The sequence below is a fragment of the Zonotrichia albicollis genome, chromosome 5, assembly GCF_047830755.1.
Source record: "Zonotrichia albicollis isolate bZonAlb1 chromosome 5, bZonAlb1.hap1, whole genome shotgun sequence".
NCBI lineage: Eukaryota > Metazoa > Chordata > Aves > Passeriformes > Passerellidae > Zonotrichia > Zonotrichia albicollis.
The window spans coordinates 14,406,434-14,427,687 of record NC_133823.1 but is presented as its reverse complement, the minus strand read 5'-3'; positions in this window follow the sequence as shown (position 1 = coordinate 14,427,687).

The following is a 21,254-nucleotide window of genomic DNA, read 5'->3' as shown; positions in this document are numbered from 1 at the left end:
AGACAGGGCCAGCACAGCACGATCTCACATCTTGGAGTGGCTCTGTAGCTGGTGAGCAAACACCTTGTCAAGAGTTAGGTTGTTTACAAGCCAGTGTTTATCAGAGAGATCAGACCACTGCACAACTGCAGGCGAGTCCTGACTTGTTTCTAAATAATTTACCCTGAAAATAGATGCAAAGCTTAATGAATTAGAAAGAGAATGGATTCCATGCTAAGCACGGTAGCGTGGCTAATTCGCCCTCAATGTTTTGGCAGATGCTGTTGTGAAGTATCACTGAGGTTTTCTCTGGGCTAATATGCACCCACTGGAGGGATGTCATGTAGATAATTCAAATTACCTCCTTTCATTGCAGAGTGTCTTGAACAGGGTTTACTAACAGTGCCCTGCCAGACATTTAATCAACAGGTGCTGACCAGAGTCGGGTGTTTAAAATGGTCAGTCCTGAAAAGGTGTAATTATCCTGCTGAGTAATAAGCATGTCATGATGGCACACACCCTCTCTCTTCTGGGTAGAGAAATGAGACCTCCAAAGGATCTTTAAGCATCATTAAGTCCAATTACATTCTTAATAGCAAAGACTGTTAAAAAGAGTCTCTTATTAAGCTTTTCCCCCTTTACTCATCCACGCACGGTTGTGTTATGTCCCAGTTCTCCAGGTCCAAAACAGGTTATTTTTATACATGGGTGGAGAAGTAAAGGGTTTTTTGCATAATACATGGTTATATCAGTTTATTAATTATTAAAGCGTATTAATACTTAAAATGGCATTTACATTAGTAAGTGGGCTGAATAATTTAAAAAATTAAACTTAGTCTCTCAAGCAGTAACTTTGACTATAAGTTATATGATAAACCTTTTTAGTTTTTATTTATTAAGTGGTGGCAATTAATTTGAGCAAATTTAGGTGGCAGGGTGTAAGAGATGGCCTACAGTAATTTTTTTCTAAGTAGATTTGAATGTGATGACAGTTTTGTGAAATAGTAAAATTGCATTTAGGTCTCTTTGTCATTAATAACCCAGAGAGATTTAGGTTGAATTCTTATCAGTGGCAGACCAAAATTTGAATTACTTCCATAACCAGGGAGTATAGATGATAGTAGTACTGTAAGCAGGCCCTTACATTTATTAAATGTCTTCTGCATGGCACAGAGTGATAAAAAAGTGGCACAATTGCCTTGATATGAATTTAAGACCAGGCTGAGCTGCTTTTGCAAACTTCAGCTGGTGGCATTCTTGGGCTTCAGAGAAAGTCCAAGATGGGGTGAATAAGTATGGGAAGACCAAGAAATGATCTGAAGGCCTGAGGAGAAGAGACTACATTGGACATTTCTTGAGCAATAAAACAGAAACTTCTGTTGGACACTTCTGATGGGAACATTTGGTGTGCTTAATGGAATTAGTATCAATACTCCTCTCTCTCCCTTAGAGAGTGCTCACTTTGCTTCCCTTGTGCTTGGGAGTCAGCAGGATGTTTGCCCCTACCACTGCAGTGACCTGAGAGGTGAAGAGTTCCTGTGCTCCACCAAGGAGGGAGCTGATGTTGGTCTGAACATGATGGCTTCAAGCTGTGCGTGTTTGCTAGGGATCTGCCAGACCTCTCTGCTGGCTTTTTGTCTGTCACACTGGCTGACAGAGAAGTTCCAGGCCAACAACCTGATATTTACTTCAACTTTCATGTCAAAGGCCATATGTCACCTCTAGTGGAATCCCCTCTCGAGGCCCTCATGGTATTGATAATGTTCTTTCTGTCCCTCTGCTCCACTCTGGTGTGACCCCACCTTCAGGGGTGCATCCAGCTTTAGGGTCCCGAGCACAGAAAGGACATGGACCTGTCGGAGCAAGTCCACAGGAGTCACCAGCATGATTTGAGGAGTGGAACGCCTCTCCCACAAGGAAAGGCTGTGAGAATTGAGTTTGTTGATTCTGGAGAAGAGCAGGCTTTGGGGTGACCTTATTGTGACCTTCCTGTACATCAGGGAGCCTGCAAGGCAGAAGGAAAAAGGAATTGTTTGTTACGAGGGCATGCAGTGATAAAACAAGGGGGAATGGCTTCAGGCTGAAAGAGAGTAAGTTTAAGTTAGATATTAGGAAAAAATTCTTTTCTATGAGGCTGGTGAAGCACTGGAACAGGTTGTCCAGAAAATCTATTGATGCCCCATCCCTGGAAGTGTTTAAGGCCAGGCTGGGTAAAATCCTGAGCAAGCTGGTCTAGTGGGAGGTGTCCCTGCCCGTGGCAAGGGGGTGGAATTGGATGATCTTTAAGGTCCTTTCCAACCCAGGGCATTCTATGATTCTGTGGTTTTGTGCTCAGATCCCAATGGGAACTCAGCCTGGTAGAACTTGGGAAAAGTTCTATTCACCTCATTTCTTCCAAATCAAACAGGAAAACCCAACTAGTTTCCGCTTGGAGCTGGGCTCCTCTGGCACATGGAGCCATTCCCTGGTAGCCCAGCTCCAACAGAAGTGGGGTCCCCTGTTGCTTTCAGCCTTTGGTTTGCATTTTTTTCTCTAGGAGTTTAGGAGTTTAACTCAATGTGAGAAAGACTGAAGTTACCAGTAATTAAAAGCATTTCTGAACACACAAGGCTATCCCCATAAGGGGGTGACTCAACCTCTTGAGGCAGATTTAATCATTGTCACCATTCCTAGGAGGCAAGATGTTTTAATGAGAGGGGGAGGAAAGTAGAGTACAATATTCTCCCAGAAGAAAAAAGTAATACTCTGCACAGTTTCATGGCTTTTCCAAAGATGACATATTACCTGGATAATCCTTCAAGAACTCTAAAAGATTATGTGCAGAATTATAAGTTTTCAGGTTCTTTTGGCTTCTCATTATCAGACACATCAATTGCATGACAGCCAGGGTGAAAATTACTGTTTTATTGCTGCTTTTAAATCTCTCATTTTTCTCATGGAGAGAGTTGATCATTTGAGGCCAGCTGTATGCTGCATGTTTGAAAAATGTATTCCTTTACATGTGGTAATGAAGACCACAAGATCCCACTGACTGTGTTTAACTGTCCTTGTGTACATATTAAAATCTGAGAAATATTTCTATTTATCAAAAGAGACAGAATTCTTAAAGCATGTATGCAGAGTAAGATGCAATCAGATATAAGGTACAATTAACAAAGCCAAAAAAGAGAAAGCATTATTAAAGATGTTTAGGAGACATATTTCTGGAAATCAGTCTTGTAAATGAAAATTGAAAGGAAAAACAACTTGCATAAAGGGCAGGGGAACAATCTCTTTGTATTGGATGAAGCAGAGTAGAAACAAATGAAGTTGAAAGAAGAATAAGTATCATTTTTATTTTAAGAAAGGAAATAATTTTGAGTGTAGATTTTTACATGGTGTTTTAGAGTTCTTCTGTACAGTCATACCAATGCAGTCAAATTAAGCTCCAGAAGGTGATCCCTCAGGAGGAGAATAAGCTGATAACTTTGAGGAAAACTTCAGACAAGTAAAGGATTGCTTTGCAGCTGGATACCTCAGCTTGTCATCTTACCCAAGTGTGAGCAGCATTTCAGAAAGGATGGTAATGACCAGCAGGGCGGTCACCACTGGGATTTTGTGAGTAACAGCATTAGCACTGGTCTCATAATTTGAGTTTTTTGCTTTGACATGTGCTTGCCACATTTTGGACTCAGGCAGCTTTGCAGGTGGGGAAGAAATACCTGTTAGAGGGTTCAAAGAAAGTTATTTTATATCTCTCAGAGGTGATATCAAAATAGTTTCTGACTATGGCCTTGAGCTGTTCTTTGGGTGATTTTCACTAAAAGGACCCCTAGACAGTTTGAACCTAGCATTGGTTACTACTGTCAAGACTTGCCTGAGGAGCTCTACCCAAAATAAAACTTTGTTACCTCATAGCAGATGTGTGCAAATTAGAGTTCAGAAAATGCTTGCAGTGCTCTGTGTGAGAGGACTGGTGTGAGCCTGAAGTATTATTGATATTCTCTCTACAAAGAGGGCTTTGCACTCTTGACAATTATTGATTATTGATGTCTGGTCTGGCTCTTCCACTTTTGCATTTTTGACTCTCACTCTTCTTTTCATAGCATCCTGTTTGGAATGCCATTACCCAGACTCTAAATGACTGTTCATTTACATGCATTTCAAAGCACTGGCTTTGTTTCGTACCTGGAAACACAGTGCATGCTACTGGATACATTCTGTAACACATCAGCACTATATTACACCGTCTTTTGTTTGGACAAATCAGCCCTCAGATCATCCAGGAACAAAGCTGGCATCTGGAATTTATCTTCTCTGAGCCCTCTTAAGAGTGGGGAGAATATGGCACGAACATATAGAAGGCTAAGTGGGAGAAAGAACAGTACAAACAAGTGCATTCAACGACTCCATTTCTTCTCCCTCTAAACAGTCCCAAATATATGTTTCAAAAGCAATTTGACTTATGAAAAGAATCCTTTGCCCATAAGAACAATCTTCCCACTAACATATAAGCCTGAGCTACTTGCAGCTCCCTGTTACCTGCTTGCTGTTTCTTATGTAATGACTCCATTTGCTGAAGTTTTAACATATATCTTGACTGACATCCTTAATAGTGGACATTGGACTCCATTAAAGTCCTGCCAAAATCAGCAAGAACTGCTGGAGTTAAGATACCTTTAACCACATGCATATTTTTTAGCATGTGAATTAAACCATTGATCTTAAAGGGATCAAAAGTGGCAGAGAAAGTTTTCTAGCTGATAAGTAGGCTACAGAGGAAAGGCTAATTTTAGGGTTAGTTCAGGAAAACAAGCAGTTCTGGGGTATGGGTATGACAAACTCTAATTAGCATCTGTGAGGAATTAGAGGAGATTTGTAGAATAATAGTTCATGCACTGTTCATACTTTAAATAGCAATTTGGTCTGAGTGTGATTATAAATAAGCTTTTGCTTCTCATTAATTTTCTACTTGATTACTTAAGCTATTGTTCAAGTGCAAAGCAGAAAGGAAGCATTAGAAGCTGTTTACACCCTGCAAATGATAGCAGAAATTATAAAGGAAATGTACAGTAATGAATAAAAGGACATCGATCCATGTGTAAAAATGTTGTGCCTGAGTGAGATTAAATTGTGCTGATTATTTTAATGCATCACCAGGAATAAATAAGTAAACCACTGAGCAGGGTGGCACAACTTCTTATTGATGTTTTTGCAAGTATTTTTTTTTCCTGTATGCCCTGTCTTTTTCATCTGCAATACTTGCTAAAGTCCCTCTTTTGCAAATCTGTCCTTTAGACTTGGTAATAACAAATTATGTAAAACTGCTAAATATACAATTATTAAACTTCTTAAACATACTTTAAAACCAAAGAAGATTTTTTTTCTTGCAAACTTTGAAGATAAACCCTTGAAACAACTCACAAATTATGAGATTTCTCATCAGCCCTTACTGTTGCCTCAGCACATGGAAGAGGACCAAAGTCTCTCTTCCACATCTTTTGTCAGCTGTAAATTCTGACCCAAAGTAGCAGAGACTCTCACTAAACCCCATTAACATAATAATTGGCACACCCCTTGGGATGCAAACAAAGAAAAATTCATGTGGTATAATGCATGCATGACCAAAGTTGCCAAACCCCATCTTTTCAATGATAGAACATCCACAGCTTCCCTGGGCAACCTCTTCCAGTGTCTCACCAGTGTGTCTCACCAGTGTCTTGTAAAGAATTTCCATGTTATAGCCAATGTTATAGTTATGTTATATTTCCATGTTATAGCCAAACCTGCCCTCTTTCAGTTTAAACCCATTGCTCTGTCACTACAGGCCCTGGCAAATGTCTGTATTTCTTATAAGCTCCCTTTTATTATTGAATGGACACATTAAGGACTCCCCAGAGCTTTCTCTTCTGCAGACTGAATAGCCCCAACTCTCTCAGCCTTTCATAGGACTTGTTGGTTTTCACTTCAGGTCTCATGCTTTCTAGATATTTCTGCTTTGTGTGATTTTTTTTGATGGCCAGGTGGAGATTTTGAAAATCAGAGAGTTTTTAAGGAAATACAAGAATTTTGTTGCCAAAATTATAGGGACTCTCCTTTATTCTGAAACATTGTGGCCATTAACTGCTATTCAGGATGTACAGATAGCTCATATTTCCATCTCATGTTTATCAAAAGCCATTGATAGTGCCTGTGAAATATGCCTAAGTCAAGTAAGAAAATGAAGCCAGTCAGGACTCATGGTAGCATCACTGGCATGATGGTTCTCAGGGTTAAATCTTGTCACACCTAGAATTTTTAAATAGCTAAAAATTGATTGAGTACAAAGCCATGTCCTGTGAGGGATAAAATGTATGAGTGCATTTTAGCATGTAAGAGTTTTTAAGTAGTTATTTATTTTTAACTCAGCACAAAATCCTGACAGCCCACCTCTTTCATGCCGCATATCTCCTGTTGTGTCTGAGATAGCAGCACTTGAGGTGCAGCAGCTGTCTGTAATGCCTGATGAGGAGGTCGATGTCAGAGCTGGAGGAGTCATCTTTCATGGCATTTTGGGACAGAAAGAAGATGTGTTAGCTGTCCCACTGATGTAGACTTGCATGAATAGAAATTATTTCTTTCTCTTGCACCAAGGGGCGAGTGAGCAGCGACTTAAGCCAGCCTTGCAATAATTCACAGCTCAAAGGAAAATGAGAGAAGATGAGAAGGGCTTGATTTATATACTCTGTGTGCTGTTTGCAGAGAAGGGCAACACAGTCAAGTATCAGAAAGGAAAAATGTCCTGTGCAGTCAGACCCACACCCTGACAGTGTTTGCATGAGTACTGATTTGACTGGCCTGTATGGAAATATGAAGGTTCTGACAAACTGCTTTTGGCTATATGCTGCATATTGAAATACCATCCATTACACTACAGACTAAAATACTATGATCAATATATCTTATATAGTATGTTCTTTGATAAGACTAGAGCAATGGGTCTTGAATATCTTAAAATAACTTACATCCCTGAAGTGGGGTTTAACAAAGGTTTCAAATACACTCCTAATTACAGTATTAGAGTACTTTTAATTCAGCTTTCAAAGATAGGATGGTGTCATTTTTTTTGGAGTTCCTGAAGTTCCAGAATCTGAAGTCAAACTAATTTTGTGAGACACATTAATACCTAAATGCCAATCTCAGTTTTGGAAAAATAACTTCTGCTCAAATTGGCAAGTTGGTCCTTGGACACAACAGGTGACTAGTATGCAAAGTGAACAATTTCTTCCTCCATGAATAGTGTGTTCTGCACAGTGCATTATCTGGAAACATCAGTCTGAAGTATTACTCTTGTGTTCTTTTTTTGTCTAGTCATTTGTTCCCCTGGATTTTAAGCAGGTGCAATGTATAATTACAAACAGAAGAAAAAATTGCTTAAAATGTGCTAAGTAGCTTTGAATTCTTCCTGCTCATAAGCAAAGCTGGTGAAATATCAAATTAGTTGTACCAGAAAAATGCAGTTGTCTATAGGCATAAATTATCTAGAGGGGAAAAAATGAAGGGGTTTAATTACAGCAAAAATTATAGCAAGCTGAAATGTCACTGCAAACAGAATTTCTAAGAGCTACATTGGGAAACATCAATATTTAAAAATATTCTTCAGGACATTTCCAGCAGCTCAATATGAAACATCTTTGTCTACTTAACACATAAATATTATAAGATGTTGATATTTTGCACACATAGAAAAACACCTTAATTCACTGCAGGGAAATCAGGTGTACATGTCTTTCCATGCTCACCGCACTGCCAAACTATTGGAATTTTAGGAGATATTTCAGGCATAGAAAAACTCACAGTTGTGTTTGATAGCATTTCAGGTTCTAATGCTTCTAACAAAATCACTTTAGAAAGTCAGCAGCTGTAATTCTGTAGCAAAATTAACAACCCTGATACCATTAAACTAAATAAAAATAACAGGGAAAAAAAATCTTTCAAAAAATGAGGTCCAGCCATTTTGTTTTGTTGACCATTTGTTAATTTATTTTCCAGAGTAATGATTGAGTTTGCTGGGGCAGAGTTTGCAGCAACCTGGGACACCAAACACCCGTCCCAAGCCTTCTTTGTGTCCAAATCTGCCCTTCATTCCTCCCTGTTACCCAGGAGCAAAGGGATGGTCATGCCATTTATGTGGCAATCTGGTTCTGTGTACTTCATGGATTTCTTCATATCAGAAGAAATCTTTGTGACGTGAAATCTTCTTTGTGAATAGAAATGATTGGGATAACTTTGGCCAAAGGATGGTTTAGGTAATAGAGAGCTCATCCAGTTGTTGTTTTCTTTCATGTGGTTTTCACGATGTGGAAATTCAGAATTAAACCCAAGGTCTGTTCTTTTCAGTTGTCTGCACTATTAATGCTCTGTTGGGGCTGCCTTCCACAGCTGCAAGTGTCCTGAGCTTGGTCAGAGTAAGCCCTTAATATTGCACAGTTTCCATTTGATCGGTATCAACAAAGAAATTTCTGCAAGTAGCAGGTCAGGTTATCAATATTTAGTTCAATGGAATGCCTGGAGGATTTCCTCAGGGCAGAACTAACATTCAACAGATTTAGAGGAATTTCCCTGGGATACAGGTGGGCATTTGCCATCTCCTCATAGGTAATGGAACTAATCTCCACAAGATGTTTGCCAGCAGTTCTCCAGATAATTGCTTCAGCTCAGGATGGAGGTTCAGAAGAAATAAATTTTACCCATCTTCCAAAAAAAAAAAAAATCCTCTTTTAAATTTATCTATTCAGTTGTGAGCCTGCTTTCTCTATTTTATCACCTGAAAGATAAGTGTCTACATCACTTTTATTGTGTCCAAGTGGGTTATTATGGGATGTGCCACTGACAGGCTCTATAAATAATTAACCACAGCTATGCCATCACACCTTAGGGTAGAGACTCATACTTGGCAACTCAGGAAAAATGACAAAGCTGTGGAAAGTGATGTACAAGCCTGCTTGAAAATACTGCAGAAAGTAAGAGTAAGCTTGTATCTCAGTAGGAAAATCCAGTCCAGGTTAAAATCTTTTTTTATATCAATTCAGCTATGTCAGTGTCACTCTAAGAAAAAAAAATTGTGGTCACTGTCATGTGTGACAGTCTGAATTCCATTTTAGGACAGCAGAAATAAAAAGAATTGCCAGACTATCCACTGAGATCAGTGGAGCTTCTCTGGACAGTCTAGCCATAGAGGCTTACCCCATTTGAATTGCTGCTGGTTAGCAGCAGTGGAAATGGGGCTTGAAAAGAACAGAAATATCAAGACAGCTATTTTACAGATGTCATTGAACTCCTTTCTCAGGTATTTAACAGATTTTGAAAGTTTTGCCCTAAGAAGGGAAAAAGGACAAACTTTCTTGTGGTCATGGATGTTATCAGACAGTTTTCAGCAGCATGAAATGTGCATACTATTTCTTTCACCCTTACTTGAATCTTCAAATTTTGGGTTGATTTGGTTCATCTCATGTTATGTAGGGAAGATGGTGAAATTCCTAAGGGATGTTTTTGTAAAACCTCATTCCTTTTAATGGCCAGAATTTAACTCACTGAAGATGACTAAAGGATGCAATTTTGAACACTGGCATTTAGTTTCTGTTTAGTCGCTGTAACAGAGCCAGTGTTGTTGACATTGTTTGTATTATGCTGTGGACACTAATTTGATTTAATAGCACCAACTTCAATTAGAAGCAATTAATTCTCACTATTATTTGTGTAATGGAACCATATGAGTGTAATGAGAATATACTGAGAAGCTCTGGAAACCTGGGTAGCCATTATCAGTAAAGTGCATGTAAGTGTGGCAGTAACCATCTGGATTTCCCCAGTTACCCCTGTATGCTTTGCCTAAGTGTTCTAGAAAGACTAATATCCTTGATTAGTTTGGAAGCACAGATAATTAATTACGCTCCAGCAGCCAGAAAATATTTAAAAGCTTTTAATAGCTCTCATATAAAGAAAAATAAATTCAGAATAAAACCATGAAAACATTGAATATGTGACCAGCATAAAGTGGAGTTTCCAGAATTATATATTTTCAGGGAATATTAACAACTGAAATAACTTTCCTTTTCATGGAATGCATAGTGCATTGCATGAAAAGTGCCACTGATTGTGCTTGAATGTTACAAGGTAAAGCTGCTTTCCACAAAAATTGCCAAGTCACCTCACAAATATTAAAAATGGTTATCTAAAAAGCTATTTACATTTTGTTTACACACATTATGAGTGTCTCCAGTGTCTAATAGGATATTTGATTTTGTTTTGTTCTATTTAACCTGGGATTTGCTCAGTCTTTTATCGTGGCCATGCTGTTTCTCCCTAAGGTAGCCTAAAGTGCCTTGAAGATAGTAAATCTCAAAAAATTACCTTTTCTTCAGACTTCATGTATTTTCCTAGTAATGAAATGCAGAAAGAACTTGCTCCAGGTTTTGAGAGCTGTGTGCAGAACAGATATGTGGTAATGTCAGGCAGACTCATGTGACCTTCCTGGTTCTTTGTTTTCTGTAAGAAGCATAAAGGGGAAAATCAAAGAGGTGTGTGAGATGTTGCTGTGTAGGGAAAAAGCAGGTAGGACTGGTTGCCCAAATTAATCTGTTTGAGAATGAGGAACGACTCTCCTGGTTGGTCAGTCCATGAGGATCTGAAATAGCTTTTAACAAAGGTGCTGGATTGGTAGAATTTCTGTTTGGAGATGGACATATAGAACTACACAATTATGTCTTTTTTAATGACCAGCAGAAGGGAATTTTTAGAAACTGAAGCAGTGAAAATGCTGTATCATTTCTGTCAGCCTCCCTCAATATGGCCGCTCTGCCATCTCTTTCTTTTTCCTTGTAGTTAACATGGATAAGTCCCTTTTTTGATCTTTTTTCATGCAATGTATTGGAGAAGTTGGGGACCTAGGGAAGAGGGAAAAGGTGTTCTCAGGATGCTAAAGTTACATAAAGTGCACCATGAATGAGCTGGATGAAAGTCCTCACAATTTTAGAAAGTTCTTTTTGTGTTTTGGCATGCCCATCGAATCAGTGCCTGGTGCTAGAAGTCATCTCTTAGTTCTTCTCTGTGTGTTGTCAAAAAATCTTAATGCTTCCAAAATAGAGGCATCTCCACTGGTGGTTCATGCTGCTGTGCAAAACAGCCAAAGAACTGGCAGGAAACTATAATGAAATGGCTCTGGGCAAACCCAAAGGATCCAGGATAGTTCAGAAGATAAGTGAAAACAGGTCTTTCTTCATTGAATTCAGAGTGCCCCTGTGGTACCACTGTGGCATTGCTCATTTTTTGAGTAGAGGAAAACTTTGTTTCTTTTATATGTGATGCTGTATTTGATCCCATCTCCCTAACTGTAATCATGTGTCCTTGTCCTTAATGCTGAAAGGGGAGACACTGGGTGAACCCACTGCACACTCTGAAATATTGTGCAGTGTGCTGGATACGCAGAACAACAGAGTGGTTTAAATAAATTACAGCTCCAGTCTTATAAAAGGATGAGTAAATTCCCTCAGGACTTCTTAGAGGTTGGTTTTGTGTATTTTGCCATCAGCACACTACAGCTGTACCATTTTTGGATATATGACGGAGTTGCACTGCAGTTAAAAGAAAGAACAAAAGATGTATTTGTTGCTCCTAGGTTTTTAGTCCCAGGATTGTTCAGCTTTTAGATTACACTGATGCTCAGGCTGCTATAGGGCACTGCCTACATAATAAAGTGTTCTTACATGAAGATCTGTGTTTATGATGCCCAATTCATTGTTCACTGAGGAACTGGGATTCCTCCTGTTGTCTTGAGTGGCATTATGTACATGGGCAAAATACATAGTCTAGGAGCAGTGATATCATGGAGAAGCAGGGGAATAGTGAAATTCCTGAGGTATTTTCCTGTGAAGCTAACTGTAGCCAAAAGGAAAAGAGCAGAGAAGGATTTGGTGTCATGAATTCTGTGGATTATGTGTTACAAATAGTAATGGAATTTATATAAAAAGCCCAAAAGAGGACATTTCCACTGCATAGTTAACCAATGTGCATAAAACCTTCACTCAGGACAGATATCCACTCCAGTAATGGGTAGTTGTGGGATCTCAGCATCTCAGTCCTGAGGTGCCGAGCCACCGAGACCACCCTTGGGGGGCTCGGGAGTCCTGGAATGTTGCCAGAAGTGTCTGGTGGCTGGACTTTGACCCTACACGGGAGACGACACCTGTATGAGGATAGGAGGACTTCACCGGGGTGAATGGTGAAGGGATTAGTTAATTAGAGAGTGAGACACAGGGTTTAGGATTTATGTACAGGGGGGTTTAGAGAAGTTAGATGGAGGAATTGGGGCATGTCCTGTCCTTCTTCTTCTTCTTCTTCTCCTCCATCTTCTTTGGTGATGGTGGCACTTTTGGATTGGTTATTACTAAAAGTGCACCGGGCAATAAGAATAAATGGTATTGGGGAAAAATGATAAATATTGTACACGTAACAATGGGTATAAAGATAGGTGGCTGTCCGGAGGACAGCACAGTGTGCTCATGGCTGACTGCTGAGCAGACCTCTGTCGGGCAGAAAGAAAATCTTTTAGATAAACAATTAACAAACATAAAACAGAAAGAAGAACTGAAGCCTCTTCTCGTCCTTCGATACGCGGGCTGCCCCAAGGCCACTCCGGGCCTTTCCAGGCCCTTCAAACAGCCGAAAACCGGACAGGTAGTCACAAATTATTTTTCAAAGAAAACAATATAACATCAGAGATCTTTTTTCCTGCCTTCACCTAGTGAGGGCTACTTTGGGAATGGCAGGCAAGCAGTCTTTCCAAGTCATTTTTATGTCAGCTATAAAGAGAATGAGGCAAAACTGTGAAATTAATTAAAACTTGTTTTGCAGCTGATCAGTCTTTCATTTCTCATGTCACTCTTTGGGATAAAAGGCATGGAGTGAAATAGAAAAGGAGGGAGACAATTTAAAAAGTCTAAGCAGAGAATCTGGCCTGCCTTGTGACATCTATCAGCCCTCATCTACTGAGACCATTCATAACCCAGCAATACTGTAGGACCACAATTTTTGAAATTGTGTGCTTGCAATTATTTTATAGATAAAGAAGAAAACTTGTCCCTGCAGCTTAAAGTAAATGAAAATCAGTGTAGGGCTGATGTTCTAAGAGTGGATGAGAATGTTCTTTTGCATTGTACTTTAGATGTGAAACTAAAGTGTGCAAGACCTTGTGTTATACTCTTAGGCCTGAGATTACCTGATGTCATAAAACATGATGACACAAATATTGCTCATTTATGTCACTATAAAGATAAGTTTATAGTGGTACGATCAGCACTACCATTTATGCTATCTAACTTCAGCATTACTAATTGTATCACTATAAAGCTATTTTATAGTCATATAAACAGTACAGATAATGCTGTCAGGCATCAGCATTAATGTTTCAAATAAACCTACAAACACTTTATCCAGATATCTTTTATGGTGCTAATATGCAAGCATCAGGGGCAAGCTCAACATTGTAGTCTGTGATACTGTGGCCAGTTATAAACCAAGAATGAGACAAGAGAATGCCCTTGCACTTTTCTCTACCTGAAATATTTATTGCCACATTTGCTTTTCATAAATGTCTGACTATTACATCTCCAACTGGGGATGTGCAGCAAATACAGCTGTAAGTGTGGGTCACGCTCTGAAGACCTGCAAGCAAAAGTTTGGTTTCTGGGTGAGGGTTTGGTAGAGTTCTGTAACTCCACTTTTTTCTGGAAGAAATAGTGGAAGTTTAAATAGGAAAGTAATGTTTTTTACAAGAGAGTACATTGTTATTTTTGTTGCCTCTTGAGCACAGCAAAAAGAAAAAAATGAGACCTTCTCTGTGAGAATTAGTATTGAGTCTTGTTGCCAGATTCATGCGTCATCTATTTCTTCCACTGAAATTCTTGAGTGAGAGAACACCTCAGACATGTAAGAGAAAAATAAATGGAAAAAAAATCTCATATCTCATATACTTTTACTGCTAATTTGCAGCTCTAGGTCATAAAGCTGAAAGCATCCAAAAACCGTGATAGGTTTTATGCATCCAGCAGCAAAGGCAGTGACAGAATGCAGGGGTGCACATGATTATTTTATGGTTTAAGGGCTATTAAGCTCAAAAATGGATGACACAGTTCCACATGCAATGTGATCTCATAAACTTCTTTCTTTTTCCTGTAGAGTGTCAGGTTTAATGAGTTTACAGGAAAACGAGCAAGCCAGCAAACAAACAAAGACTAATACAGGGAAGTCTGCTACAGTTGTTGATCAACCTTTTGGGTTGCACAGAGACATTGGCTTAGGGCAGTGAGGATGGATTGACACCCATGTTGTGATACTTCATTGCTGTTGGTTGTGGCTAGCAGCAGGAAGAGCAGGTTGAAGCCAGGAAAAAAGTGCTCCAAGATGCCAAAACAGGTAGGGAAGCTCAGCAGAGGTGATTGTCTCTTATCGTGGCCTGTGTGGACAAGAGAGAGTTGAAGCTTAGATGAAATGCTTCATTTTTCACATGGCTAAAAAGAGGGAGAATAACTTTTTCCTTGTATCTGAATTGTTTGAAAATTGCACAAGTAGAACCTAGAAGGGACTTGCAGCATTGCTCCTTATTCAGGCCATCATAGTGGTGCACACCAGCCTGGGCAAGACGAGTTTCACAGCACTCCCAGTACACATGGATAGCAAGGAAAATGCCATTCCAACTCCAAAATTTTTGAGTAACAGTACAGCCTCCATCCACTTCAGTAATGTAATTGAACTCTCAAACTTCTATTTAGAAGACTCTTAGAAATCCGAGCATTTCTGCAGTTTTTCCTGTCTGCCATTCTGTCCTGGTCTGCCAGGTCCTTTTTGAAGCTCTCTCATATATAAGCTTGTAAAGGGCTTTTCAAATGGATGCCTAAGAACTGCTGCAAAGGAAAAAGAGATCTCTGCATTCAGTATCACTTCTATTTGATATTTTTCATAAAAAGTAAGATGATAAAATAACTGTTTAAAATTCTCTCCAGTATACTGATTTTGTGTTCTGCTTTGTACCAGAGTACTGGGTGGTGTTCAAATTAGAGAATTGAAAATTTTATAAAACGGGCTCTGCATAAAAGCAGAATTCCTAGAGTCAAACCTCCAAATGGTGAGGGCAAAAAGCTTAAGATCTCCATACCCAAAATTTTGAAGGAGTGAAATGCAATGTATTAACCTTCTACTAAATTTTAACCAAAAGGGGAAATGTCCTACTTAGGATGGCCTTAGAATACAGGGTCAAAATGTGATTCAGTTAAAACATTACACAGGCTGCAAGATGAAAGCAGGAAAACTTGCTCAAGTCCCCAAAGTGCGTGCTTCCATGTGTGCAGCCCGGCTGAAAATTCAAGGTGTTTATTTCAGCCTCCTAACCAGGGTGCTTCAGAGACACAGTAGTGCGCTTCCCACAGTGCTCCTTCCAGGCTCTGACCCCTCTGGATTGGGCAAGAAAAAGTGAGGAGCTATAATGTCATTTGGGATTCTCTATGAAGCCCATTCTAAGGGGGATGCAGTTTGTGATTATAAGCATGAAAAGGAGCATCTCTTTGGAAAACAATCCTTTTAGTCTAGACCTATTTACTACATTTTTGTATGGTATGATTTCTAAATTTGATGAATGTAAAAAAGGAAAAAGCAGTATCTTTTAATACTTCACATCAAGTCAATTTATTTTTTATAATTGACTTTCTTTAAAGTAAGACCTCACACAGAGAAGGAATTTATGTAATCTGTTGATTTAAAAACAAGCTGACAGACACAACATAAAATTTGCCTTAGGATTTGTATTTTTACTTTAGCCACCTTGGTTATTCCTTCTAAACAAGTAAAGTTAATTAAAAGAAGCTCTCTGCATAGAATTTAGTCAGTTGCAAGACTATGGAATACTTTCAGATTAAAGAGTTCACTTTCCTCTTCTGAAATGAGTAGTGATGCTTTAATATGACTTATCATTGTTGTGCCCTGACTCTGTCTCAAAGAATTTTCATATGGTTTGAATGAAAGGAGCTCTCCAGACTGAGACCTTTCTGAATGAGATGAGGAGAGAACTATTCCACGCAATTAAAAGTTTGGTATCTCATTTAGAAAAAGAAAACATTTGAAAAGAAAATGAAAAAATACATGCAAACATAATGAAAATAGCTGTACATGGTTGGGTGGTTCTTATATTTGAATTTTGGTGGAAACTGTCTTTTATATGGCTTGTAAAAGGGAACATGTATGTTAAAAAAAAAAAGCAGTTCTTTGGTTTTTCAAATATGTCATTGTGTTCTATTTTTTTTTGTTTGAAATGAAGTCTCTCTATCTGATGTAACTATTACAAATCTTTGAAAATATGATCTGAAGGTATTCAGTGCAGTTATGTATGCTCAAGAATGCCAAGAGCTTGAAGCACTAAAAACAAGAACATTTTCCTTCCACTTTAACTCAGACACCACTGATGACTTCCAAATATCACCATTAATTGCTTACCTGTTCATTGAAGTGTGGAAAGGAAAAAATGGAAGTAAAGATCTGTGTGATCTACTCCAAGTGAAAAATCTCTGTCCTGTCAGGAGAAAGTAGGATTTAAATGCTCAGCAAGATGTGAAGTCTATTAAGGAAAGGCAAAAACAAGAGATATTTTCTTGCATTTTGAATATTCAAGCAGTCTCTGCAAAACAATCTTAGTTTGACTGCTTTGTGGACATTCCATTTACTTATTTTGAATAAGTAGGCAAAGATAAAGCTGTACAGTATTTTGCAATTCACTCTCTTATCAACTGTCACTGATACCTCAATTTATGACTTCCACAGATTGAGACATAAGAGGGCACTGAGCAGGAACATGTTACAGAGGCTAATCAAAGGGTTACTCAGAACTTGATATTTTCTCTCATTCTTTGTCAGATCCTTTAGTGTGTCAGAGATGTGAAAAAGGGTCCCAGGATGAGGTTACCTAAGGAGTAGGCAGGACTAGCAGACCTGGCAGTCTGCTCAGGGCATGCATCCATTTTTAGTGCAGTATTCTGAGGGAGGCAGATCAGGAGGTGAAGTAACACAGGGTTGGGCAGTTGTGTAAAGTTTTAGCTGGCCCACCATGCTGTTTGGTCTGTTTTGTGAAACACACTGGGGTTTGTATCATTGTATTAAAATATTCAAGACTTTCTTCTTTGCTGAAGAGGCACATACCAGTTTTCAGACAAAAGACGCTGAACTTCATTGAAGGCCCTGATTTTTATGTTGTACGTACTTCTGAGAGTTACATTTTTAAAAAGGGGGAGGGGGAAGACATTAATTAAAAATTCCACAAACTGTAGCAACCTCTGCAAACAAAACCTTTGGTTTTCCCTCAGCTCTGTGCCATATTTTCTTCAAAGCAGTGGACACGCCAGCAAGGAAAGGGGGGCAGAAAATACTTTCTCAGCTTGGCATTCCTTTCTCTGTCCCAGTTGAATTGTTTCTCCAAATTGCCAGGAAGTGGCAGGCAGGTGGCCCTGACCCCACGCTGTCACCCTGAGAAATCAGGCCCTTTCTTCTGCATGGTCAGCTCTAGGCTGGCTGTTACCTTTGTGCCCTGGGGATCAGCCGTGGCACAGGCACCAGAGATGTTCAGCACAGCACATTTAATCCCTCGTGCTGACTCAACCGCCTTGGTTTCCTCCTGCTGTTCCATTAGTCTCCTGCTCGGTGTAGCTATTGATTAGAGTGATACTTGACCCTCTTCCCAGCACTCTCTTAAAGTCTACATCTTCCCTTTTCTCTTGTTCACTCACTGTCTCTGTTGTTTTACTCTGTCCTTTAAGCAGCGTTGCTGGGGGATATTTTGCCAGTGCAGATGCTCCCCAGAGCCAAGTATTGGGCTGTGTCTAATTACTCCTCTAATGCACTGTGGTGAATCAGTCCTTTTTCCCAGGCACTCGGGGCAGTAAGAAATAATTCATGACAGCAGCAGAGCTGCTTCACAGAAAGCTGGAAAGGGGAAGCCAGGAGCTGAGTTTACTCAACACAACCGAGGGGCAGGTTCAGGTACAGGGGTTTGGAGCCCTGCAGCACGTGGTCTGAAGTCCCACATACTGAAAAGTCTGATTTCAAGGGATAGATCCATTCACAGTTTTTCATTACAGGTCCTTCATATTAGGGTTGGTACTTGCCATTCACATTAACCGTGCACTCCTACCCTTATGGACTGAAGGAATTAGACTATAAAAAGTCAAAAGCAATCAAAAAGCAAAAGTAACAGATTAAGTTAGGGAGTTATTGAGACAAATGAGCCTGTAGTTTATTCTTAAGAATAAGAGGTGTAGAGGTACTGGGCACCTTATATATGAGACATGCATCCCTAAGGACCTCCACTGACATCTAAAATAAGTTCTTCATTGCAACTTACTTGTGTTTTCTTTTAAAACTTAACGGGTGAGATTTAATGCTTTATCTTCAGGTATGTAATGCACAGATTCATTTTTTAAAATTATTCCCTGACACATAGTGGTGAAATTGCTGATAAAGGGGGAAGAAAAGTACCTGTTCAAGTTATGATGTGGGGATTTCTGTGGTCCTCCCCATTGTAACATGGACAGCATGGGAGGGGCTGGGTTAAAAAGCAGAAAATGCAAGGAGGATTGTACATTGTTCAGGTGATTGGCAGCTGGGAATAATTCTTCATAAGCCTGTGTGAATAGCAGGCCAGTAATCCTCTAGCATGGACTGAGTTTAATGGTGCCTGCATCTCTGGTTTTGTACCTCTGCCCAGGCGTTCTTTGGGGATCTCCCAATTAGCAAAGTAATGAAAATAAATTTCCTCTTTGCATTCGAGCCATGAGTCTGTGGTTGTTCCAGCTGCCTGACAGTGTCAGCTCACACAGCCAGAGAGACTATTCAGGAGAGGGCACTTTTTGCAAAATGGACAAAATACACATTTCACTGTGTTGTACATACATACTAGCTACCCACTACAACACACATAGTGTGTGAGCTAAAGGAATCAATAGGAATTCTTTCCAGGGCTGGAAATATAGATTTCACTGGTGAAATACAGGGCATTTACCAGTCTGTTCAATACAGCAGGTGTGCTTCTGTAACTTTATCTAAATTTTCCTTTTTTTATATTTAGAACAATGCAGCAGCAATATGAGACCATAAATTTTAGAAAGGTGATGCTGCCTTTTACATCCTGGAATAGGCATCTTTCCTTTCCATGCTGAATCTCCAAGGTCAGAGCATTTGATCAGTGCTGAGAAGAGTTTTCCAAAACTCCGGTAGCATAAGTCATTGTGCTTCTCACCTTTTCTATTTCTGTGATTCCATTGATTTCCACAGATCTGAGTTACAGCCACACAAAACTGCACTGAAGCAGAAGATAATTGAGCTGCTTACAAGGACAAATCTTTAATGACAGAAAATTATATTTGCCTGATCTTAAGGTAAACTTTCTGCATTTTTTTTCAATTCTTCTATCCAAAGCATGTTGCTTCCTCACCTTTTAGAGCACTTAAACATTTTTTGTTGGTATTTTTTTTCTGCAAACTTATAGAAGAGACCTCATTGCTCTCTACATCTACCTGAAAGAAGATTGTAGGGAGGTGGTTGTCAGTCTTTTTTTCCCAGTTCATCCTGGACAAACAGTGAGAAATGGAGAGTACTGGCATTTCCTTGGTTACCAGAATATTTTGGTCTCACTCCTTTTCAAGTACTCTTAGTTCAGTACTTATGTCAATGACATCTGAGATAGAAAGTCCTTTGCTGGCAAGGTCATTAAAATTTCAATGTGTTGTTTAAGAATCAATAGAGGAGTATTTAGAGCAGCTTTCTGTGGCTGAATGCTCAGAAGGCTTAAGAATGGAACTGCATCCTTAAATATTTTTGAGATCAAGGCCCTTTCCTTCTCCTTGAATAAATCTATTCAATTAGTTTATGAGATTTTGATTTCTTTCTGCTGCAGTTTTCTTTTAATAACACTTTACTATAGGACTATTCAAACAGTAACTAGCATTCTGTCTGCTCCCATCAAATAAATCTGTAGTGATTTATCCCATGAATACTGAGGAATAAACTGTAAGATTGTGCATGTGATTTTTTTTAAGAGCATTAACATAACTGTGTTTTTCTCTTGGATTTTGTTTCTTCTGGCTTTACTGTCATGCTAACAAAGCTGAGCCGCATATGAGAAAATAGCTTTATCTTCCTCAAATACCAATCTCTTACAAGTGTTCCTGCAAAAGAATGGCTTTTGGAATATCTCCCAAACCAACAGATTTCAACTCTGTCAGCTTTCAATGGAAAGTAATTTTAGATTTAAATTCCTTTCACTGCAAACATCCTTTCTGTGTGCCCCAAGACAGTCTCGAGCACTGTTGGAACAGAATCCCTGAAGTTCATTGCAAAGGATAAAATAAAAAAGAAAAGGATTATCCCAGCTAGCTCAGGAGTCAGGCTGCTAGGATCTGCTGACTTACAGGACTTTGCAGAATGTAGAGAACCCAAAGCATGGCCTTAAGTCATCATGACCATGTGGTAATTTTTGCAGTCATGCATTGGATGTCCATTCAGGGTTGGAGAACCATTCCTGCCTCAGTCCAGACAGAGCAAGAGATACAGATGAATGGTTTTCCTGAAGAACAGAGCCTGTCTCAGGGATTCCAGCATAGGAAGAATGGAAATTATTCACTCAAGTTTTCCAGCAATTTAATCTGCCCTTCTCCTAACATGCTGTGCTGAATGAGACCCTTCTGCTGCCCCCAGGCTATGTCAAATTAGTGGATCCCACTAAATTCACTCAGAAGTGAGGTTGGGAAGCAGGAGGCTGCAGTCTGTTGAAGAATATCTTTTTCATTTATTTAAGTATGCAGTCTCTCCTTTTGGCTTGCTGTTTTTCTCATTTCTTTGTCCTTTTCTTCCACTAAGGGAAAGATCTCCCATATCTGATATTCTCAGAAGTTAGGAAAAAGGAGCCCAACTGAAGAATGCTACATCCTGTATACAAACATAACACTTTTAAGTATTGCAGGTGAATTTGACAGGGCCACAGATCTCATGGAGAAATAAACAACACTAAGCAGGTCAAAGTTAGTGTTTGTTGAAATCAGAGGGGAAGTTCCAATCTTCCATATTCTGAAAACCTCAGCTTTCTTTAAGAAGGAGAGAGGCTAATATTTACTGAGGAAAAATGAAAACACAGCCAATATGAAAGACTTGTTGAAGAGTCAGGAAAGAGCTGACTCTTGAACAGCTCTTGCTTTCATTTGACACCAATTTCAGCAAAATGGAGA